General features: G+C 39.3%; 1 long non-coding RNA gene across 1 annotated transcript in view; it reads right to left on the reverse strand.

Moving 5' to 3' along the window:
• The window catches only part of LOC104663936, an 84,179-nt gene extending 60,128 nt beyond the window's left edge, over positions 1-24,051 (reverse strand). Inside the window, exon 1 of the long non-coding RNA XR_748194.2 lies at positions 23,793-24,051. This is a non-coding gene — a long non-coding RNA (uncharacterized LOC104663936). The remainder of the gene's footprint in view (positions 1-23,792) is intronic.
• Positions 24,052-26,106: the final 2,055 nt, after the last annotated feature.

Here is a 26,106-nt window from a genome sequence, read left to right on the forward strand (position 1 = left end):
TCCCAGAAAGAGTTTTTTAAAATGCACTACACTTCAGCGGCTGTATCCTGCCAGAGCCCAGCACCAAGGAGCCAAGGAGGACCTAAACAAGCTCTAGAAGGAATTCACTTTCCTCCTTTTGTTGAAAGATAAAGGCAGGTCAAGCCATGGGCCAGAGTGCTCTCTTGGAGAACACACAGAGTGATCAGGCAGGTTGTGTCTGGTTCTTTCAGAGGTCCATGCCTTGCCCCAGCAGCAACTACAGAAATGGCTAACCCCACCCCACTTTCCACAGCCAATGGGAGCAGAGCCAGGGGACAGTCGCTGTGAGAGCCTCCTATGCACAACTTCTGAAAGAAACCCCCAAATTTCACCCTATCTCCCTCACCCCCTTCACCTCTGCCCCAAGGGGATGCCTTAAAATCTTACTTAGGAATAGGCTCTATGGGAATTAAGCCTTACACCTTTAAATAATGAGAGAATGGTGAAATATAACACTTTCATTCTGAAGAGTCTATTGTGCCTTCATGTCTGTTTTCTTCAATTGCCAGTACAGATGTCTCCATTTAACATTTAGTGGCAGGCAGCCCCGAAAGAAGAAAGCAAGGAGTAAGACAGATCTACATTTTAAATGGAAGAAGGGGCTACTTCAGATTCCCCTGGCTATTATGCCTGCTCGGTAACAGTTTATTTTAGATTCATGCTTCTTTGTTTACAGAGAGAGAAATTTACAAAGCATACAGTATTAAAAATTAATCAATTTTTACAAAAGGATTTTCACAGATTTCTTTAAATAGAAAGTTTCTTTAGTAAATATAAACCTTCACAAAATTGTTTAGTATAAAGTAGCAGAGTATAATCTCCCAGCACTGGCAACATCTAAATAAAATCAAATCTAATACAAAATTATGAAGAGTATGTTTTACTTCCAGGTATCTTATGAGCAAAAAGCTATTAAGCACCTACTATATGCCAGTGTTACTTAGATGCCAGAGAAACTAAGTCTAGTAAGATACGCTCCTGCCTTCAAAGCATTCACAAGGTCATGCAGATTCCCAGCATCACAGGCCACTAGACGTGGTTCGAAGGTACTTCTGAGTGTTGCCAGGTCACCTGTATTGTGTCTACAGTTAGTTTTGAGGGAGAACCCCAGCAGCCCGACACACCTGCTCTCTACCTGGGATCCTTTTCTTCAGGCCTCTCCATCAATGCTACAAGTCATGAGTTGGGATACTAGGATAAAGCCCACATGTCCTTTAGGAAAGGAAGTTAACCATTGCACTGCCAGTTCTCTTCACCTCTGGTGCCAGTTGTCTGCCATCTGCTTACTTCATTAGGAAGTTAAAAAGGAGAAAAGGGAAAATATAAACACCCAGATTTATTAATTAGCTTCTACTACAACAAATCTGAGGGTGGTGTTAGAACTAAGTACTTCACAGTCAGTTAGAATGTTAGATTATCAGCGTGGTGCTTCTTTCTGCCACGTATTCATGATAGCACACCCTGTAGTTGAGAAACTGCTTTGAAGGCCACGGGGCACTGAAAGAACTGTTCTTAAAATGAGGAATTGAACTATATTCAAAATGGTGGTACTAGACACCCAAATTCACTAAATTTACCAATTCACTAAAAAAAAAAAAAAAAAAAAAAAAAAATTTAAGCCTTAAAATTAATATGTTACATTTGTTGAACATTTACTGTATGTCAAACTAAGCACTTCACCTACCTTTTAATTTTCACAAGAACTTTCATATATCTCAGTCAGTCTTTATAAGAACCTCTGAGGTAGGTACTATTATGATCTCCATTTTACAAATGAGAAAACCGAGGCACAGAGAGATTAACTAACTTGCCCCAAGGTACACAGGTAGAGATTAGTGGAAGATGTTTGGGCCCAACCACTAAGGTATACTGCCACATCATAAGAGAATATTTCTATGGAACCCCAGCGAGTCTGAGATTTGAAATAATCCACCGAAAAATACTGTGAATGCCGCTCTTTACAAAATATCTGAGCAAAGAAAAACAGAAAAGCATTCCTGACATTTGTCGAACATTTACCGTATTCTGTGGTATGCACTTCACATGCTCCATCTCACTTCTCAAAACCCTACTAAAGGCCAGGCAAGGTGTCTCGGGCCTGTAATTCCAGCACTTTGGGAGGCTGAGGAAGGTGAATCAACTGAAGTCAAGAGTTCGAGACCAGTCTGGCCAACATGGTGGAACCCCGTCTCTGCTAAAAATACAAAAATTAGTTGGGGGTGGTGGTGTGCGCCTGTAATCCCAGCTACTCAGGACGCTGAGGCAGGAGAATAGCTTGAACCCAGGAGGTGGAGGTTACAGTGAGCCAAGATTGTGCCACTGCATTCCAGCCTGGGCGACAGGAAGGGAGAAGGAAGGAAGGGAGGAAGGAAGGAAGGGAGGGAGGGAGGGAGAGAGGGGAGGGAGGGAGGGAGGGAGGGAGAGAGGGGAGGGAGGGAGGGAGAGAGGGGAGGGAGGGAGGGAGGGAGAGAGGGGAGGGAGGGAGGGAGGGAGAGAGGGGAGGGAGGGAGGGAGAGAGCAGAGGGGAGGGAGGGAGGGAGAGAGCGGAGGGGAGGGAGGGAGGGAGAGAGCGGAGGGAGGGAGGGGAGGGCAGGGAAGGGAAGGCAAGGGAGGGAGTAAGGAAGGAAACCTTATTATGTACTATTATTATTCCAGTACCCATTTTACCAGTAAAGAAACTCAGGTATGGAGAAAGAAGATCTTGGTGGCTCAAGATCACAGGATAGATTTGCACTCAACTCTAACTGAGCCCAGAGCCAGAGGTTTTCCCACTGTGCTAAATAACACACCAGAACAAATATTTTAAACCAAAGCATTCGTGGGTGTAGATGGTGTTGAGTTTTGGGATATCTCACACACTCCAAGGTTTCCTATCCAAACTATTTATGTTTTCTTATTTTAAAACTGCTGATACTTAGAAGCAATATAATCTCTTCCTTTCTCTTTCACTTAACATTCAAATAACCAGATTATTGCCTTTGGAGAGGCCTCCTATATCTAATAAATATTTAAATACACGTCTTTAAAACAAGAAAGTTGCCTAACCCAAAGTTCCATCTCTGACAAGAGTTCACTCCTGGTTTGCAGCACTAACTCCTGTATGTCTGGTCAACACATGGATCTAGAAGCAACAGATTATACCAGAGGCAGAGGCTCTAGGAACAAAGCAGTCTAAGAAGAATGTCATATTTTTGTTAGGCAATGTTTTTCCTTTAGATAAATATAACCAGGAACAACACAATCTTTACTTTTTAAATAATATTTAAAGATGATAAAATTCTCACGGAAACATCTAAGCATTGAGTGGATAGAACAGACTCTTATTTCCCCCTGAGTAGCTAGAACAGTCTCTCATGTGAGCACCTAAACACCTATTTAGATCATTTAAATGCTATACACGTCAAAACACTCCAACCTCACACTTCCTTTGAAGTCACGACAATCAGTTTTTTCTTAGTGTCATTTTTTAGCTTTGCTATGGCACTTCACTTTTGACAAGTGTTTTATAATTATTTCTACTCTTAGTTAACTCGTAGTTATTCATTTGCATGCAGTTAACTTTCCCAAGGAAATATAGATTTTTTGGCAAAAATGAACGTACCCATAACCAAGAGGTTCATACATCAGAATTGCAGATAATTGTGTACCCACAGGACAAATAAGGTCGATAGGCAGGTAGGTAGGTAGGTAGACAGACAGACAGACATAAGAAACTAACTCCAAGAACCAGTATCATTCTTGTATTCTTGTCTTGCTGGAATTATCAGTCACATCCCTATGTTGCCAATAAGAACATGAACAAATGAGAGACTGGTATTCACATGTGAATTAATATTGATGGAGGAGTAAGTGACTGTGGCAGACACTGCTAGTTATCAGCCAGTGACCGTTCTCTTTTTTCCTTTAAGTATAGGATCCCCCACTGCCCATCTAGACAGTATATTGCCCAGCCTCCCTTCCAGCCAGAAGTAGTAACATGAAGTTCAGGCCAATGGAATGTGAACAGAAGTGTTGTGTGTAGCTGCTGAGTCACCTACTTAATGATAAAGCTCCTTGCCATGGACCTCCTCTGCCCTCTTCCCTTTGGCTGAGAAATGTCAATAATTAACACAGCTACCCTGGATGTCTAAAATGGAAGCCACATGTTCAACATGGCAAAGCTGACTCACCAGCCCAGATCCTCAAATGAACTCATAGGACAGAGCCACTGCCACATGTTCAACATGGCAGAGCTGACTCACCAGCCCAGATCCTCAAACGAACTCATAGGACAGAGCCACTGCATTTCTGGGTCTCTGTTACAGCAATTTAGCCTGTATCACAACTAATGGAGTAAACAAATAAGGAGGGAAAATATATATATAAACACATACACAAACACATACACTATGAGACTGGTTTGACTAGCTCTTGATAACAAGGGTAGGTAATGATTAAGAGGAATTTTAACGGAAAGTAGCTGGAAACATGACAGAAATGATTCTAGATTAAAGTAAGAACAAACTTCTAACTAAATACAAATAGAAAGTCCTATAAAATATATTTTATACCATTACAAATGTAAAACAACTTCAAATAAATTAACAATTCTCTACTGAAGTTGAGACGCTCATAGAGCATAAAACAAATGCACCAGCGTCCAAGATTTCCTATCATGTTGATGGTAGGCCTGAGTCTGTAAGCTCCCAGAAGGCAGGAATAATATCTTGTTCATTTTTCTATCCTCTCCCTTCTTCCTATCTTGACTCTAATATGTTGGTAAGCACCAACATCTTAGAATCATTTAAAGATTAAAAACAAATGCATGCTCTTCAGAATTCATTGCTGTTACCTTCATCACAATAATCCTCAACTTCTGCCATTTTCTGGTTTTGAGAAACACGAGCATATTTTTTAATATTTAGAGCTATTGTAGAATCTATAAAAACTTCGAGCTATAGAACATTAATATTTTTAGATGTAGAATTAACAAACATTTATTCAACATTGAGTTTATGCCTGGCTCTGTGTTTGCTTCCACATAAGGCTTAAAGTTAATATCATCACCTCCGTTTTTAAAATGAAGAAACGAAAATACAGATTAAAGTGATCTGCCCAAAATTATACAGCTAGTACACAGCAAAGCTTAGACTGGAATTCAGGCTTCCTGCGTTACAGTTTAGTTCTGTTTCTTTTTGTTTTGAGACAGAGTCCTGCTCCGTCGCCCAGGCTGGAGTGCACTGGTGCGATCTTGGCTCACTGCAAGCTCCGCCTCCCGGGTTCACGCCATTCTCCTGCCTCAGCCTCCTGAGTAGCTGAGACTACAGGCGCCCGCCACCATGCCCGGCTAATTTTTTGTATTTTTAGTAGAGACAGGGTTTCACCGTGTTAGCCAGGATGGTCTCGATCTCCTGACCTTGTGATTTACCTGCCTCAGCCTCCCTGGGATTACAGGCATGAGCCACCACGCCCGGCCAGTTCTGTTTCTGAGAGGTCTATTCCATTGTCTCATCCTTTTATGATACATTTCTACATATCAAATATTAGACTAAACAACAACAAAACACACACAAACAAAACACCTGCCAGCATAGTAATGACTGCTATGTACTGATGAACAGGAAAATATAGACATATATACTGTCCTAGACAGTATATCAGGATCAGGAAGGACTACAGGTAAACAAGCAGAGTAATTCCTCTGAATAAAAATAGGAAAACTTTCCAAGACGAAAATGAGCAACTGGATAGCACCATTAACATTTACATCTTATCCACTTTTGAAAACTATTACTTAATTCAACATAATTCTTCACTATTGGTCTAACCAGAACCTGTTTGGATTCAAAGACACCAACAAATATGATAAGAATAGATATGCCAAGGTTAAGGAGTATCCAGCTATATATTTAGGACCGCGAGTGGTTGAATTAATTGCACATCTTCCCATAAAACTTCACACTTTCTTAAGATTCCATGTGCTCAGTTTAATACCCCTTGATCTGAAAAGGTCCAGGGGGAAGAAAGTTAGCAAGTTTTGAATCTCCAGTTTGTTGTTTTGTTTGCTTATTATTTGTTATTGAAATTGGCTGTACTTAAAGCTAAAGAAAGTTACAGAGAAATGAGACTGAGACAACCAATGCAGTGAGTTATTTATGCAGTTCTTGGCCCTGATAATGGAAACATAACAGTATCTAAGAATTTCAGGTGCTAAGTAATTAACAACTTGGTCTCACGTCTCTGAGATTAAACTTCTCACTGTCCAGATAAGAAAATTTGATGTGAGACCACAGGCAAGGCTTCCTAAAGGAAATTAGAGTTGGAGATGTTAAAATCCACAATTCCCAGTAGTGTCATGACATGGCTTATAGCAGTGACTTTCACCTTTTCCTAACCAAAAACATGACTCTAATCAAGAAGTAATCCCATACCCTTTACCCACTCATGTGCTAAGGGCAATTTTGCCTTTCACAGAAGAGAGCTTTAAGAGTTTTAAATAAACACAATAAAGTATTCCCAGTAGTGAGTTAAATGCGATATTACAGGCCTTCCTCCAACTGTATACTTAAATAAGGGTGGGGCTAGGAGATCAATGTAGGGAAATAGCTGGATCACATGGAAAGACCTATGTGGGAGGCGCTTTGTTTGATGGACCCAGTGAGCACAGAGTCCCCTCTCATTCAGGGTATCTAGAGCACACCATTGATTCTTAGTGCCTCTGATGAAGTTTCTGCTTCAATGGGACAACGGCTTTCTATCAAAGAGTGTCATAACATCTTATAAAAGACTGTCATAACACAGAACCCTTCTAATTGGTGTGGAGAGCTCTGCAAGAGCACAGTAGTTGTAAGCCATAGCATCACCTCTCTTTAGGGAGCGGGAACAAAATTTAATACACAGGGCGACAGAGAGATAATTAATTGCCTTCTTTGCAACCTACCACTCTACTGCCAATGGGATCACTGTGACAAGTTATGAAATTCAAGTCAAAATATTTAACTCAGCCACTTACTCAAGTGGTAGACCCAATTTTAGGCACCCCACAGTTAGGGTGCTCATAAAGAAAAGTCTTCTTTTCATTATTCTGCAGTAGCACATGTAACTGTTGGCATCTATGGGTGTTCTGTTGCCTCTATGAGGATATATCTGTCTGTAAAGTACACTCATATATTTCTTTCAGTGTAAGGAAGGAATGAGGAATACAGAGAATTATAATAAGCTGAATAGTTCCAGGAAAAATGCAAGAACTAGATCAAAAATGAGAAAAGATTAGTACTGAAAGTCTTCAAAAATAACCTGATACAAAGTGGTCCAATCAAAAGGGTGTAAGAGGATGAATTAGCCAGTTTTCCCAAAAGAAATGATTACACCAACTGGATCCACAGCTCCTGGAAGATGATAGGCCGCCCTAATAAAGTCTAAGGATGTGAATTATACAACCAAGGCAGGAAATTCTGTGACCTAAGATTCAAGGGTCAGAGCAGAGGACAGGAGGCCCTAGGGAATGAGTTGGAAGTAGGAAAGGGGAGGAAGGAAGGAAGAAAGTTGTGTCTCTGTATTGATTAAGCCAGGGTCTTCACCTCCTCACTGGGTCAAGGCTGACAGAGCCAGGTTACAGGATTTTTTTTTGAGAGGTAACATCTCCCTAATGAGAATATACAGAAAGTATTTCCTGCTATGTGTTAAGATTCGCAAACAATAAAATACACTTATTTTGAGTACACAGTTTGATATGTTTAGATAAATGTATGCATCCATGTAATCATCACCACAGTCCAGATATATAACATTCCCATCATTCGAAAAGTTTCCTCAAGCCCTCTACACTACCACCCCCAACCCCTAGGCAACCATTCATCTACCTTCTATTACCGTCAATCATTGCCTCTTATTGATTTCCATATAAGTGAAGTTCTGCTTTATATATGCTTTTTGTGCCTATCTTTTGTTAAGAAAAATTTTTATATTCATTTGTACTGTTTATAGCAGTAGTTCACTCCTCTGTATCGCTTCATAGAATTTCACTGCATGAATACACTATATTTATCCATTTACCTGCTGATGGACACTTCAATTGTTTCCAGATTTTGCTTCCAGATTTTTGGCCATTATGAATAGTTACTATGAACATTTGTACACACATCTTTGTGTGGACATGTTTTGATTTCACTCGCCTAGCAGTGGATTGCTGAATTGTATGGCAAAAAAAGTGAATATTTTAACTTCATAAGAAACTGCCAAGCCATTTCCAAAGTGGCTGAATCACTCTACATTCCCACCAGTGATGTGTGAGAGTTCCCTCACGTCACATCCTCGTCAGCACTCAATATTGTCTGCCTTTAATTTTAGCCATTACAGTGTATGTATGGTAGTACCTCATCATTGGTTTAATTTGCATTTTCCTGATAAATAATGTGGAGCATCTTTTTATATGCTTATTGACCATGCATATATCTTCTTTTGCTGAAGTGTCTGTTAAAATCTCTTATTTTTTAAATTGAGTTGGTTCTTGCTATGTTGACTTCAATGTTTTTCTAAGAATGACAGCACTTCTCATCAATTTTATTTAGAGCTAGTAATTTGAGGCTCTCTAATGGCACTGCCAGGCTAAAAAATTGCTAGGCAAAGTTCAAGTGAAAGGGTCAAAAATGGATGGAATGCATAAATCAGATCATATCACTCTCCTGCTGAAAAATCTGCCAATGACTTTCCATGGCAATTAAAATAAAATCTAAACTCTTTATCTTGGTCCCTAAAGCCCCACGTGATTTGACCTCTCCATCCCTCTCCTACTTCATCTCTTGCCATCTCCCCCTCACAACCACGCTCCTGACACCTGCCTTTCTTTTTGTCCCTTAAACACATGTATTTGCTCCTGACGTTATCGCCTCTGCCTGGAATTCTACTCATGGAGAGCTTGATGTGCTGCCTCCTTCTAATGATTCAGTCTCAACTTTAACAACAGGGCTTCCCCACCTAATCCTGATAAACAGCACCCCTCAGTTCCTCTGTATGTTAGCATTTGTCACTACCTGAAATTATTTTATATTTTTATATGTGTTTATTGTCTGTTTCTTCCCATTATAATTCAGGCTTTATGAATACAGAAACTTTGCCTGGGTCATTGATTCATCTCTGGAACCTATAAGTGATGCCAAGAATATAATATCAGCTCACTGGCTATTTTTTTTTAGGATAGTTGGTTCTCTTCCTTCTCACCTGTTTCTCCCAACAAAAGTTCCCAGCCTCTAGCATCAGAGCAGCCTTTGCTGGAGTCATAGAAGCCATCACTAGAGTATGCACCAAATGGATTCAATTTGAAGGCATCATCACCTCCCTCAGTCAATCACAGGTAAGAGCAATTTGACTTGTAAGATGAGATGAGTAAGAGAAAGGGAGGCAGCTTTCCGTCAGAGGAGGGAAAAAGGACATTTCAGGTATTATTTTATAGACAATAAGTCTCTTTTTTTGGGTGGCCTCGAGTTTCTGGGGCATTATCTCTTCTCATTGTGGCAAAAGCTTTCAGTGTTCACAATGTTTTGATTGTTTCCTCTGAACCTCTTCAGTGGCAGAAAGCTTCAGCTTGCTTTCCAGGCCAGGTTCCCATCTGTCACTTCTAACCCTCATTTTTATTTCTTCTAATTCATGATCTGATCACTTTGATCCTTTGTAAAATATTTTAACTCCATTTATTTTAATTCAGATTGGAAATGTAGAGCAAACATGGTGTTTTGGTTTTGGTTTTGGTTTCAGTTTTTTCTCCTGTCCCTCTGGGTTTCCCATCTTTTTCTCCTGGTCACTTAAAAATATGATAGATTAAATAGATTGATTGATAGAGACAGAGAGAAAGACATCCATATATTATTTGTGTTCTTGTTCGAGAGCATCTTTCAAGGCCCTCATGGCTGGTGACCACACAGAACCACTTTCCTATTTCCTAAGTGTTATTTTTCCAATGCCAAATCTGGAAAGCACACATTCTCTGCCCATGTCCCAACTAATGAACCAAGCTTCCTCTGCTTCCAATTATTATAATCTCTAAAGCCACAGGCCTTCTCTTTACGTGTTTAGTAACAAATCAAAAATAAAAATTAAATAAAAACCATTCCCAAGTTTTGAGTCAACTTCATACATATATAACACTTCCTAAATTACATGAAGCCTTTTCCTTTAAGACCCCCCTCTGTAGAATTGATTTGTGAATTTAATCATCCATTTTGTTTTATTTATATTTTTTAGATGGAGTCTCGCTCTGTCACCCAGACTGGAGTGCAATGGTGCTATCTCAGTTCACTGCAACCTCCGCCTCCTGGGTTCAAGCAATTCTACCTCAACCTCCAAGTAGCTGGGATTACAGGCATGCACCACCACGCCGGCTAATTTTTGTATTTTTGGTCGAGACAGGGTTTCACTATGTTGGCCAGGCTGGTCTTGAACTCCTGACCTCAAGTGTTTCACCTGCCTCGGCCTCCCAAAGTGCTGGGATTACAGGCGTGAGCTACTGCACTTGGCCTATTCATCAATTTTATAAGTAATTAGTGAAAACGTAGCATATGCTAGATGTGGGTATAGGTAGGAGGGGGAGGCTAACACATTCAAGAAAGAGTATACAGTTGCCACTTCTAAGTGCTTTTGTTCTTAATGATGTACTAAGCAATTACACATTGTATGTTGTATTAGGGTTTTCGACAAAAACAGAAGCAATAGGATATGTATATAAACAGAGATTTAAGGAAGTGGCTTGCATGATGGAGGAGGCTGGCGAGTCCAAATTCTGCAGGGTCGGCCAGCAGGCTGGAGACTGCACATGTTTATTAGCCATTTAGATATCCTCTTTTACGAAGTGCCTGCTCAAGTCTTTTGCCCATTTTTCTATTGGGTTACTTTTTCATCAGTTTGGATGAGTTCTTTATAAATTTTTGATATGAGTTTTTTGTAGGGTATGTATTAATATTTTGCAAATAACTTCTCCCACTCTCTGGCTTGCTTTTTCAGCCTCTTTGTGTTGCCTTTTGCTGAACAAAAGTTCTTAATTTTAACTTAGTCATATTTATCTATCTTTTCCTTTAGCTTTAGTGCATTTTAAGTTCTGTTTTTTAAATCCTTGCACTCTCAAGGTCATGAAGATATTCTTCTTTGTTTTCTTCTAGAAATTTTATTTTTTACTTCTTGCAGACATTTAATTTTCACATTTATAACTATAATCAACCTGAAATTGACATTTCCATATGATATGAGGTACTTATAAAGTAAAACATAGATGCAGAAAATATCACTGAGGCAAATGTATAGCTTAATGAATTATTATGAGTCAAACACCACCCACGTCAAGAAATGGAACTTAACACATGCACTCATATGTTCATTGCAGCACTATTCACAGTATCAAAGACATGGACTCAACCTAGCTGCCCATCAACAGTGAATTGGATGAAGAACACGTGGTACATATACATCATGGAATACTATGCAACCACAAAATGAATGAAATCATGTCCTTTGTAGCAACGTGGATGCAGCTGGAGGCCATTATCCCAAGCAAATTAACAGAGGAACAGAAGACCAAATACCACATGTTCTCACTTACAAAAAGAAGAAACGATACATACTGGGAACTACTGGGTGGGGAGGGAAGAAAGGGGACAAGTGTTGAAAAACTAACTGATGGGCAGTGTGCTCACTACCTGGGTGACAGGATCAACTGTACCCCAAACCTCAGCATAATGCAATATACCCAGGTAACAAACCTGCACATGTATCCCCTGAACCTAAAATACAGATTGAAATTTTAGGAAGGAAGGAAGGAAGGAAGGAAGGAAGGAAGGAAGGAAGGAAGGAAGGAAGGAAGGAAGGAGGGAAGGAGGGAAGGAGGGAAGGAGGGAAGGAGGGAAGGAGGGAAGGAGGGAAGGAGGGAAGGAGGGAAGGAGGGAAGGAGGGAAGGAGGGAAGGAGGGAAGGAGGGAAGGAGGGAAGGAGGGAAGGAAGGAAGGAATTTTTAGAAGAGACTGTTATGTTGCAATTAAAATTATGTTTATGAAGAGCGGGGAAAAAAAAAAAAAGAAATAGAACTTTGCCTGCCAGTACTGGAGCTCCTCCAGGTGCCCCTTCCCAATTTCAATCCTCTCCCAGAAGCTGACTGTTGAATGCTGTCAGAATTCTCTCATATCGTGCCAAAATGGCCAGGAGTTTATACCTCACCTCATTCCGTCATTGCATGTGGGCTGCCCTGGGAAGGTATGATCCCAAGAAGGCAGCTCTCTGCAGCTGAGACAGCTCCTGAAGTAGCTAACAGATCCTTGCAGCTAGGCAGCAAGTCTTCCCTGGGTGGCACATCTCCATCCCTCACACACCATGTCACCTAGTTTTGTTATAAATACTGTCTACTGCAACTTCATTTGAAATCACACTGAACCTACCTAGATAAATTTGGAAGAATTTACATCTTTACAATATTTAGTTTTCCAGGCCAGGTGTGGTGGCTCATGCCTATAATCCTAGCACTTTGGGAGGCCAAGGTGGGTGGATCACTTGAGATCTGGAGTTCAAGACCAGCCTAACATGGTGAAACCCCATCTCTACTAAAAACACAAAATATTGCTGGGCGTGGTGGCGGGTGCCTCTGTAATCGTAGCTACTTGGGAGTCTGAGGCTCGAGAATCACTTAAACCTGGGGGGCAGAGGTTGCAGTGAGCCGAGATTGAGCAACTGCACTCCAGCCTAGGTGACAGAGCAAGACTCTCTGACTCATCAAAAAAAAAAAAAAAAAAATTACTTTTCCAATACATAAAAATGGCATGTCTCTTCACTTAGTTTTATAGTTTTTATAATGTTTTATAGAGAAGACTTACACATCTTTTGCTAGATTTTTCTTCTAGTTATCTAATGTTTTTGATGATATTGTGTTATTTTAAAAACTTTATTTTCCAATTGTTTACTGCGTTTTATATTGACATCATATATAAGGTCCTTTCTAGATTTACTCATTACTTCTAACAGTTTTTCTGCAGATTTGTTTGGATTTTCTACACACATAATCATGCCACTTGCAAATAATGAAAGATTTATGTTTGTTTATTTATTTATTTTTATTTAATTTTAATTTTTATAACTTTTATTTTATTTGCCTTTTTCTCTGTTGAGGATTCCCAGAAAGTGTTGAATAGTATTGATGAAAGCAGTCTGTCTCATTCCTGATATCAAAGAGAAAGCTTTCAATATTTCACCAATATGTATGAAGTTGCTATAGGGTTTTTTTTTTTTTTTTTTTTTTTTTTTGAGATAGAGTCTTGCTCTGTTGTCCAGGCTGGAGTGCAGTGGCATGGTCTCAGCTCACTGCAAACCCCACCTCCCAAGTTCAAGTGATTCTCTGCCTGCCTCAGCCTCCCGAGTAGCTGGGACCACAGGCGTGCGCCACCACACCTCGCTAATTTTTTGTCTTTTGAAGACACATATTTTCACATTAAAGAAGTTACCTCTATTCCTAAGTTTTCTTAATAATCATTGAATTTTGTCAAATGTTTGTTCTGTATCTTCTAAAATAATCATATTTTTTCTTTATTCTTTCATGTTATAATTTACCTTAATATTTTTAATATTAAAGCAACTTTGGTGTAAAAGTAACTTGATTGAGATATAGATATTGTTTTATAAATCAATAGATTTGATTTGCAAATGTTTTATCTAGAATTTTTGCATCTTAGTTCACAGAAAGATTGGGTGTACTTTCTTACAATGTCTTTGTTACGTTTGGGTATGAAGGTTATGTTGGCCTTATAAAACACGTTAAGAATAATTACTTTTTTTCTACTCTCTGGGATAATTTAAGAATGATGCTTTTTTAAATGAAGGTTGGAGCATCTAGGCTTAGAGATTTCCATTTGGGAAGATATTCAACTTATTTTAATGGCTATAAGACTACTCGGATTTTCCATATCTTGTTGTATTATTTTTGCTAAGCTGTTATTTTCCAGCACTTTGTCCATTTTATCTACATCTTCAAAATTATTCACATAAAGTTCTTTGTAATATCATCTTATTTTCTTATTGATTTTGTAGAATCTGCAGTGATGTCTTCTTTTTCATTTCTGATTTTATTTTGTGGCTTCACTCTTTCTTTCCCTGATCAGTCTTGCTAGAAGCTTATCGATTTGTTAATCTTTTCAAATAATCAGATTTGGCATTTTTATTCTATTGTATGTTTGTTTTTTACTTCTTTAATTTCTGTTTTCATTTTCATTTTTTTCCTTTTTTTACATTCTCTGGGCCCAATTTTCTGTAGCATTTCTAATTTCTTTAAAATGGATACTTTGATCATGACTTTTTCAGTGAAGTAATGTAAGCATTTTAAGGCTAAAAATTTTCCTTTCTGCATGGTTTTAGTTATATTCTACAATAAGTTGTGCTATATCATATTTTTATTATCATTCAGTTGAAAGTATTTTCTACTTTTCATTGTACTGTCTTCTTTGACCCTTGTGTAATTAAGTAGTGTATTTCCAAAGATTTGGGCATTTTATTGTTATCACTCTGTTATTATCTAGCTTAACTGCACTGAGGCCTAAGAACATATCTGTACATTTTTATCTTGTAAAATGTGTCAAGAAATGCTATATGGCTCTGCATATGTGCAATATTGATGATGTTCCATGCTCTGCAGTTGCTGGTTACAGTATTCTATCTGTGGATAACATCGATTTTGTTAGTTTCATTAATCATATTAATAAATCTTCTATATACTTAGAGTTTTGTGAGGTTCATCTTTTAGTTCTATCAATTACTGATGGACATGTTTTGGAGTTTCTCACTATGATTCTGGAGTTTCTCACTATGATTCCATTTCTCATTTAGTTCTAAAAAATTTGCTTCCTATATTTGGGACCTAGGCTATTAGATGCATACAATTTTATAATCGCTTTATTTGAGGGTTATTTGACCCTTTATCATTTTAAAATGTCTTTTTTTCACTTATAGTGTTTGTTTTTGGTTGATATCAGAATAACTCCTTTTGCTTAGGTTTTCTATGGTATTTGTTTTATTTATTCATTTATTTATTTATTTATTTTAATTTTATTTTTTTTGAGACGGCGTCTCACTCTGTTGCCCAGGCTGGAGTGCAATGGTACGATCTCGGCTCACTGCAACCTCCACCTCCCCAGTTGAAGCAATTCTGCCTCAGCCTCCCAAGTAGCTGGGACTCCAGGCATGTGACACTATGCTTGGCTAATTTTTGTATTTTTAGTAAAGACGGGGTTTCACCATGTCGGCCAGGATGGTCTTGATCTCTTGATCTTGTGATCTGCCCGCCTCAGCCTCCCAAAGTGCTGGGATTACAGGCATGAGCCACCACGCCCAGCCTTCTTTTAACTTTCAATCCTCCTTTGTATTTACATTCAAGACGTATCTCTTCTAAGCATAATAAAATTGGGCAGAGTTCATTTTTAATACGGTTTGGCAACTTTTCTTTTTAAATTGGAGAATTTAGTCTATTAATATTGAATGTACTTGCAGATAAATTTGGGTTTATATTTACCAACTTGTTTGTTTTCCTGTTTTACTTACCATTTCTTCAACTTGTTTTACATTACTTTTTCTCTTCTTCTTGTCTTTAATGAATTACGTATATTGTTGTTCTATTTTCCCCTCTATTAACTTGTTAATTATATATTATTTTACTATTCTTTTAGTTGTTACCCTCCTTGACAGCATGCATTCTTGATTTTTTTTTTTTTAGAGTACAAACTAATTCTTTTATTATTCCCCAGATAATGTTAGGGTCCTTAGCATACTTTAACTCCATTTACCCCCGACCACCACCTTTTTTATCTTTTCATTGTACACACACTCACCATGCAGAATTCTCTAGTTATAATCATTTTTCCTTAATCCTTTTGACTTTTCAAGGCACACAATTCTATAATCAGAAAATAGGGACAATTTTACCTTTAATTTCCCAAGATTCGTGCTTCTTTTTAAACTAAACTTTAAACAACTTAAAGGAAAATGTTAAACATTGTGAAACATGGTATAATCCTACAATGTAATATTATTCAGCCATAAAAAATAATGAAGTGCTGATAAATACTACAGTCATGGATGAACCTTGCAAACATTAAGTGAAGGAAGCCAGTCACAAAAGACCAAATATTGTATGATTACTTTTATACTGAAGTCCAGAATAAAGAAATCTATGGAGACAGAAAATAGATGAATGGTTGCTTAAGGGTGGGGTAGAGGGAGGAATGTGGTAGGGGAGGGAGGTGGGATGGAAGGTACAAAACTTCTTTTTGAGGTGATGTCTAAAACTGATTGTGGTTGCACATTATCCATGAATGTATGGTATGTGAACTAGATATCAATACACCTCAAAAAAATAAGAACTGTCTACAGAATGAGAGAAAATTTTTGCAAACTATGCATCTGACAAAAGCCTACTATCCAGCATCTAGAAGGACCTTAAACAAATTTACAAGAAAAAAACAACCCCATTAAAAAGTGGGCAAAGGACATGAACAGACACTTTTCAAAAGAAGATATACATGTAGCCAAGAAGCATATGAAAAAAAGCTCAACATCACTGATCATTAGAGAAATACAAATCAAAACCACAATGAGATAGTATTTTACAACAGTCCAAATGGCTATTACTAAAAAGTCAAAAAATAACAGGTGCTGGTGAGGTTGCAGAGAAAAGGGAACACTTATGCACTGTTGGTGGGAGTGTAAATTAGTTCAACCATTATGGAGACAGTGTAGCTACTCCTCGAAGACCTAAAAATGGAACTACAATTTGACCCAGCAATCCCATTACTGGGTATACACCCAAAGAAATATAAATCATTGTATCATAAAGACACATGAACATGTATGTTCGTTGCAGCACTATTCACAATAGCAAAGACATAGAATCAACCTAAGTTGATTATCCTTAGCAAAATAATGCAGGAACAGAAAACCAAATACTGCATGTTCTCGCTTATAAGAGCTAAATAGTGAGAACACAGGGACATATAGATGGAAACAACACACACTGTGGCCTACTGGAGGGTGAAGGGTGGGAGGAGGGAGAGAATCAGGAAAAATAACTAATGGGTACTATGCTTAATACCTGGGTGATGAAATAATCTGTAAACAAACCCCCATGACATGAGTTTTCCAATATAACAAACCTACACATGTACCACTGAACTTAAAAAACAGAGTTGGGATAACCTGAATCTTTGGCTTGTCCCTGACTTTTAAAAAGCTAGAATTTCAGTTACGTACGATTTTGGTTATAGGTTTCAATAGCCAATCATTTTGCTCTAAGGCCTCACTCACAAAAGTTTGTGCTTTGATATATATGGTAAGGAGACAGGAACACTGAAAACTGCATCTTCCAGACTCTCTTCCGACTAGCTTCCAGTATGTTCTGCCAATGGAAGGCACTGGGAGAAGACTGGAAGACTGGAGGATGGAAGAAGCCATCCTCTTCCTATTTCTGGTTTCTGATGGTATATCTGATAGCGGCAGCAGCTGCAAGGACAGTCTAAACTTGATGCAGCGGCGACAGTAATACCAAAAGCAGCGGTAGCCAACAGCAGCAGCAACAGTGGGATGGCAGCTGAGGTTCCTGGATTCTGTCCAGCAGCTGACTCTTAAAGCAGGAGCCTCTGTGGCATGATGCCCTGACTGCTGGAAACCTGTGACTTGAATACTAGTTGTTGACAGCAGTTACTTTTTTCAGTAAACTTGTCTTCCTCCAGTCCTAGTTTAGGATCCCCCACAAAAGCAGAGCCTGATATAGGGACATTAGTACAGTAATGTACTTGAAGTGAGGGAGTGGAGAGATGAGACAGAGACAGAGGAAAAGACAATAAAGGGTACATTGATGAGCTATTACTACTGAGGGCAACTGGGGCTCCATTCCCCTTGGGGATCCTCAGAGGAACTGTGTACCATGCATACCGGAATGCCTCCTTATTGAGTTTTAACCCCGGTGGCTGATAGTTCTCTTTGGGGACACTAAATCCCCCGCACTCCTGGGCTGCTCCCTCATGCAGGCTGAGCAAGCTCCCAGGGCTTGGGAAAGTCTGAGACAGAAGAAATAACAGACTGGCTGTAGTGAAGTCAGAACCCACCCTTGCCCCATGCGATGTGGGCAGGGCACTAAGGCATCTTTGTATGGAAGTTTTATATGTTGTTTTCTTTGAGCATCAGAGTGATTATAAAATGCATTGTGAAGTTTTGAAATATTTAAAATAGTATCTCCTTCATTGAAGTTTTAAGGAATTGGTTTGTAAAACTATGAATCCAGTGCTTTTCTGGAGGTAGATCTTTGATGACTTTTTACATTTCAAGATGTGCCTTCTTTTACTGCATTTAAATCAACTACAGAAATAGGGTGTGATTAGTTGGAGCCCGAATAATTGACCAGATAACTAGAGGCTGTAAAATCTGCAATTATTTTTGCACCAATCTAATAAAAAGAAATCACAAAGCAAAATTTTCAACTGGGTTAGCTGCAGGCAGATATAGATCATAGACATAGATTTGGATTTTAAATGTGCTCATCTCTATCAAGCAAAAGAATACAGAAAGAGTACCCAGAGATCCTGCCCACCAAAAAGGCCATAAAGAGTTGCCCAATTCCTCAGTTAATAATATTCACTGAGGATAACTGAATTAGTCATGCTTGGTATTTCTGATATAGCACATCAGGGCACATAGAATATTCTCTATATGAATAAATAGAGAAATATACCTGAGGAAAGAGACAGCAAAGGTAGAGAGATCCCTGGGGTGCAAACAAAAGATACTTATAGTTAGAGAAAGTTCATTTTTTTCTTATTTTAAAAAACAAGTTATTTAAGATTTTGCATGAGATGTTTTGACTTTCCCTTCAGTGCAAAACCATTTTTCCCTCAAATGATTTACCTAATAGACATGAAGAACTGCTATCAAGGCTTTGCTCATGCAGTTACAACAGTGAGAAAATTATTTTACATCAGCTGCTGACAACTAGTCCCCCTCTCAGGGGCACATAATGAGAGAACTGTCAGGCAGATGAGTGTCCAGCGCGGAAATATTTAATTAATGAGCTCTTGTCTTGCCTCTAGGTAATTCTTCACAGTCCTAAGGATAGAGAGAGAGCACCCTCTGATCAATCCAGGGAATTAAAAAAACACACACATTCACTGCTGAAAGAATTTCAGTTTTCATTTTTTTAAAAAATCCAAGTTACCTATAAAATTTCATGGACTTATTTTTTTAACATGCTTAAACTTTTAAAGAAGGAGACTGCCATATGATCTAGACTTAGCATTTCATATTTTAGATCTTAGGTCTTTAAGGAAAAATATAACAGAAAGCTACTATGAATTCATTCCCATTTTTAATAACTGTAATTTAGTCATTTAAACGGCACTTCCATAGATTAGAAAACAGTAGCGCAATACGTGGGAGATATTTATTCAGTGCATTCACAGTGTCTGCTGTGTGTTCTAGAGCCACAGATCCCTGTAATACATTTCCACAGTCCCCAGTTTTGGAACCACCCCATACTTCAGACTGGAACAATGCCAGGTTGCTCTGGAATCCTGTTTTCTTGTATCAAGGCCTTTTGACTCTTTCTTGGAGAATCTTAACCTCTGGTCATGAGCTTGCATGTTCCCTTTAAGAATAACATAGAGCATCTCATTCCTAGAAAGAGCTTCTTCCCTCTGTTGTTGCTGTTCTACAACAAAAGCCTGGGGCTTGAGGGCAGGTGGGGGAAGGGGGAACTGAGAAGGTGAGGTGGGGGTGCAGAGTGGAATTCAGGGAGGTGTCAGACTAAAAGCCAGATCTCTGGGTTTCTAATGCAATGCTCCCGCCTTTAAACTAAGTAAGCAGAGAAAGCATTAAAAGAGTGGCTGGGCCTAAGTGTCTCCAGGATTTTTCCATCACCATATTCCCCTTGTCCACCAATCCACAGCCCACAAAAATTTATTTTACTCCTGGTGACATTAATAGAATATGTTATTTTTTTATTTGCACAAATTTGTGGGGTACATCAGACATTTTGTTACACATAATGGGTACTGAGTGACTCAGGGTATTTGGGGTGTCCGTCACCTGCATACAATACATGTTTGTTAAGCATGATCATCCTATTCTGCTATCAAACATTGAATTTATTCCTTCTATCTTACTGTATGTTTGTGCCTTTTAGCCCACTTCTCTTCATAACAGCATATTTTAAAGATAGAATCCACCATAGTTGTAACTCCTGGAAACTGACTCTGGCTTCTTCTGGTATATTTTTAGCATGTTTAAATCAAATTGTAGTATCACTCTCGACTTCATCTAATATTCTAGAATTCCTACAGATTACAGGTATCCATTTTTGTAATATTAATCAGTTATCTACTTAATACATTTAGAATAATATAAGATCGTTCTATTTAAGTAAAGGACTAGGGATATTAAAATTAATTTTATAGGAGAACATTCTGAAGATTATTCTAAAAAAACATGAAGATGATCACCTGACATGACAATGAATTAACCCTGTGTAAAAATATTGGGGCAAAATGGAAGTTTATAATTTATTAAAAAAGAAAGTAAGAGAACATTATATCTTGTAAAGCATTAATGAAAGCCTCGTTAGCAAAATTATATGACTAAAGAATTCAGGCATATCATTCGCAACACAAAAATACTGCAGATCCTGTACCTACTACAAATGGCATCCAGGTGACCAAGGCTGGTGTTCTCAGAATGTCACCGTGGCTGGTGTCTGTTTTGACTGGTCAGCATCCATGCCATGTTAATTATTAAATATTTTAATATTATTCTTGCAAGTCTCCCCCAAATAACCTCAGTATCTGTTCTGTTCCCAATGGTCTTTAGCAACAGTTGCGAAGCACCCTCCTGCTACAGTAAAGAATTCTCCTTTATATCAAATCTAAATTACTTCTGTATTAGGCCTTTTAATTTCAAGTAGCAGAAATGATACAAATTAGCTTGAGCATAAAGGGACTTTATTGGCTTGTGTTCCTGGATAGAGCTGGCCTCCAGAATTCAAAGTACATCATCTAGTCATCCTTGTTCTCTCTCCTCCTTCTCCTTTCCTCTTTCTGCAGCTCTCAACGAATTGACTTCCTTGCCTCCTCCTGAAGCCAGGCTTCTCCTAGGTATATGAGTTGGGAGCAGGAGAACCAAATTCCAGACAGGAATCATATCTAGTCAAATCTGGATCACATGACAACCACTCCTATGCAGAAGGTAGAAGGAATGTGATGTGGAAGGTACTGTCTTTGGCAATCCCACACCCAAGCAGGATGAGGAAGGGAAGGAGTCCTGCCACTCCCAGCAGGCCTCACATCAGCAGCATTAGTAGCTGGTGAGAAATGCAGAATCTGGAGCTGCATCCCAGACCCACCAAATCAGAATCCAGAGCTGCATCCCAGATCCACCAAATCAGAATCCAGAGTTCAACAAGATCCCCAGCTGACTCCCATGCACTTTATAAATGGAGAAGGTTTTTCTCCTGGGAAAGGTGCCGTGAAGGATGACATCATTACAGAAAGGGGAAGGAGGAAAAAAACAGATGTTCACTCACACACAACTGTGATGCCACACAATTTCCTTTTGATTAGTCTTCAGTAAAAATGATGAACTAATTATTATTCTAAGTATCACAAACATCAATACTCATTTTAAAACACAGGCCAGGTACAATGGCTCACCCCTGTAATTCCAGCACTTTGGAAGGCTGAGGCAGGCAGATAACTTGAGGCCAGGAGTTAGAGACAAGCCTAGCCAACATGACGAAAACCCATCTCCACTAAAAATATGAAAGTTAGCTGGGCATGGTGATGCACGCCTATAGTCCCAGTTACTCAGGAGGCTGAGACATGAGAATCACTTGAACCCAGAAGGCAGAGCTTGCAGTGAGCTGAGATCATGCCACTGCACTCCAGCCTGGGAGACAGAGTGAGACTCTGTCTCAAAAACAAACAAAACATCTGTAGGTCTCCCTATAGTTTCTTGTTCTTTATAATTCCTATTCTCCTTTATCAAGGCTAGCAGCTAACTTAGCTATTTTTAGTCTCACTTTTTATTTTAGAAATTATTTGCTATATAATGGCCAGGCACAGTGGCTCACATCTATAATCCCAGCACTTTGGGAGGCCAAGGCAGGTGGATCACTTGTGGCCAGGAGTTTGAGACCAGCCTGGCCAACATAGCGAAACCCTGTCTCTACTAAAAATACAAAAATTAGCCAGGCATGGCAGCATGCACCTGTGGTCCCAGCTACTCAGGAGGCTGAGGCATGAGACTCGCTTGAACCCAGGAGGTGGAGGCTGCAGTGAGCCGAGATCGTGCCACCGCACTCTAGCCTGGCTGATGGAGTGAGACTCTGTCTCCAAAAAAAAAAAAAAAAAAAAGAGAGAGAGAGAGAGAGAGAGAAAGAAAGAAATTATTTGCTATATAAGGATTGTTGTTAGGAGGAAATCAACACTATAACTGTTTGTTTCTGCCTTTGACCCTGGTTAAATTACTCTATATCTTGCCAGCATACCTGCTTGCTATTGATAGGGGTAGCACAACCTAGTAGTTATGAGCATGGATCTGAAGCTAGGGGCTGGTTTAAATCATGATCTACCACTTACTAGCTATGTTTCTTACCTCTCTTACCTTGATTTCTCATCTGTAAAAGGGGCTCATCATAGTTGTGAGAAGAATTAAGTGAACTAATATTTGTGCGTGGTATGCAGTAACCACTACGTATGTTTTTGAAACAAATAAATGTTGTTGGAGTGAAACCACCCAACACATCTCTAATGCTGCTTTGTGACTAATGGATTAAGTGAGCACTTTGAAAATATATATATTACTTGAGTGATTAAATTTCCAAGCTTCCCATTTCATTTACATCTTATTTCCATTTCTAGTGAATCACTCCTTCTAAGCACAAGGTTGTGAAAGGAAATCTTCTACACTAACAATAGCATTACAAGCTACTATAACCAAGGCTTACTTACATGTTATCACCAAAGCTCCAATAAATTTCTCAATTTAAATATTAAAGTAAAAATCAGTCAATGATCTGTTAGCTGGAAAATATTTGGGGTGAAAGAGTGATTACCACTAAAAAATAGATTGAAGTCATTGTTGCTTTTAGAGCCTAGATAAATGCAAAGATCTGTTATTCTAGGTAATTTACATACTCTCTCTGCCTCCTTTATGGGCTGCTGGAAAGATTAAAAGATTAATGTGTGAGAAGTGCTTAGAACAATGCCTGGCTCAAAGTAAGTAATCAGTAAATGCCAGTTCTTATGATCACAGGTATTCGGAATATAGGTCGCGGCGATCAGGAGTTATGATGACCATGGCAGGTGGCAATGCCCCAAAGCGCAAAAGATGTCAATTCCTCTTCCACATCCCCAGTCAACACGCACATTCCTCTCCACAACCAAGAGAAGTGGGCATTAAAGAAAGGAAGGGCAAGAGGAAAGACAATTCTAAAAGATCACCAAGGTGTATGGTCTGAATTATTTGGACTCGTTCTGCTGTGATCTTAGCCAATTGACCCTCTGCCCTAATTTCCCTACCTGAAAAAAAAAGGCCAATTTATTAAGGGCTTTTTGATGTGTGGGTGAAAGAGGCTGTTAACACTCAAAAGTATTATAGATTAACAATCTTTCTAGCCATTTTAAATATTAGCAAATATTCCAGCTCACAAAGTGCCATGGTTTTAGTGGCCTCGAAAACGCTGCAATTTGTTCAAACATCAGTGGGTGTTATTTCTGGTTGTTAATCAGTACCATTTACCTTGAGAACCTGGAAAATGTGTGGACTGTGCAAGTGCGCCATCTGCTGGTCCTGGAGACTCTGCGCCTCAGGGCAGGGATGCTTGTCCAATGAGGCCGGCACAGGAGCTCCTTGGAGAGCAGCAAACCAGCCAAAGCTGTTCCCACCACCTCAGGTCCTGGTGCTGAATTATCACAGTGAACACGTTGCTTTCCCAAAGGCAGATGATGTGTTTGAGAGGGTATGTGTGTGATCTTTAAATAGTTTTGTCCTTTGTGCTTACATTATCATCTAGGAACAAAAGATAATTTATTGCATCTCAGAAATGAAACGACTCTGAGATAGCATCTATTTCAAATGCCTCATTTTACACGTGAGAAAAAAATGTGGTCCAAGAGTCAGACAATTTTCCCAAGTTACTCAGCCAGTAGTGGCAGGACAGGATCCCCAAAGCTCCTGCCTGGACACTTACTCTCACTACCTTGGAGAAGGTGAAGGAGGGCAGAGGAATCTGCCAAAATGAAGAAAACTTCCCAGCCAGTGTCCTGGGTCACTGCATACATCTTACTGACATGGGCACTTTAGCCATAGTTTGCAAAGAGCTTTAACTTCTCTTTTTATACCCATATAAAAACTTTCACCTCTGGTTGTAGCCAAAAGTCAAAGCCCTTTTATGCCCTATTGCACTTATGAAAGGGGAAAAATACAAGTAAGGATACTTTATCTTGTGATTATTTTCACTTCCTGAAAAGCCAAAGATCTAGCAGTTTAATCACAAAGTCTGTCCTGTCATTCAGCAGCAGATGCCAGCCTCTTGCCTGGCAGCCACCAGAATAGACACAAGAACCCAACAGGTCAGAAAGTCTACACTCTTATTTCTCTACCAGACAGAAGTCTCTCTTAGCTTATACAGGCCAACTATTTTTTTTTCATTGGTCTTAGTCCAATACTGACATATTTGCCTGGGTCACCTGCCAGTCAACCAGGAGCACTCATTCAACCGGGGTGTGGGTACAGAGAAACTCTAGTGCCATCCAACAGAGGGCAGTAGTGCACAGACACATAACCACCCTGCTCAGCTCTCTCCTATCAGAAAAAAGCGGGTGGGGGGCACAGGTGCATATTCTTACTGCTCTGACTGTGTTCTGAGAGTGGAGCCAAACATTTCTCAGACGCCAAAATCAATCTTAAAAGTCAATGATCTGACAAGGACAAATATTAATTACTAATTCCTGTTTCCCCCACTTCACGATGCTCAGCTTCATACTCTGCCCCTGAGCCTCCCAAACCAAAGTTATTTTACCACGTGACAGAGACACAAGCCTTGGATCCATCTAAAAACAAGGCTGACAAGTTTCTCACCACCTAGCAACACAAAAAACTCTAAACACAATCCAAAGAATCCCCAAGGGAAACAGCTTCAAGAATCTTGAAAATCATACCTATTTTTGTTTGTAATGTGTGAAATTATTACAAGTATGTTCACCAAGAGGACTATTGATGGATGACTCACAATTTAGCTAAATTCAATGAACCACACACTGTGCCTATCCCAGTAGGTGACTCATGCATTTTTTATTTCAAGTATCAAGTGTTTGCCAAAAACAGTATTTAAAAAAAGTAATGAAAATTGTTCTGAAAGAGCTCATGAATAGGGTAGGACTACCCACCGACAGCCTCATTTGTGCTCTGACCACTTACATGGGATTTGGTGGGTCTGCTAGAGCAGTGCTCGACAGAGAGTGCGCTCCCCACAGCAACGCTGGCAGGCGGAGGGCAGCCTCTGCAACTCAACACGCGTGGTTGTCTCCCTCAAACCCACGTCTCAGCAAGGACTCTAAAGCCCAGTGATGTATATGTGTTGGGGGGGGTACATATAGGTTTTGCTACAACATATTAAAAATAAATGCATACATACATTCAATTCCTGTTTGTCTTCTATTGAGCTTACCATTTCTCCCCCTACCTTTTGTAATTTAAGAAATCTAATTATCAGAGAAAAATGGAGGGAACAAAAGGTCGCTGAGCAGAAATAATGAAAATGATTGCTGGTGAGGAACAGTTAAGGGGTGTAGACTTTATTCTGACCACTAGTGTTTTCGCATGCACCTGCTACTAGGCTATTCACAAAACCCTTGTTAAGATCCCCCCTTTCTCAGCCTGCTTTTCTGACCAGTCAAAGGAAAAGTTTTTAGGTCCCACTGACTTCCAAAAAAACCCTCAAGTTCACTGACCACCTAATAATACCCTTGTAAAGCTCAGAAAGACATTACTGCCTACTGATTTGGATGTTTTAATAAATATTTACAGCTTTGCGGTATTTCAAGGGGAAAGG

Source organism: Rhinopithecus roxellana, chromosome 5, assembly GCF_007565055.1.
Source record: "Rhinopithecus roxellana isolate Shanxi Qingling chromosome 5, ASM756505v1, whole genome shotgun sequence".
Taxonomy (NCBI): Eukaryota; Metazoa; Chordata; class Mammalia; order Primates; family Cercopithecidae; genus Rhinopithecus; species Rhinopithecus roxellana.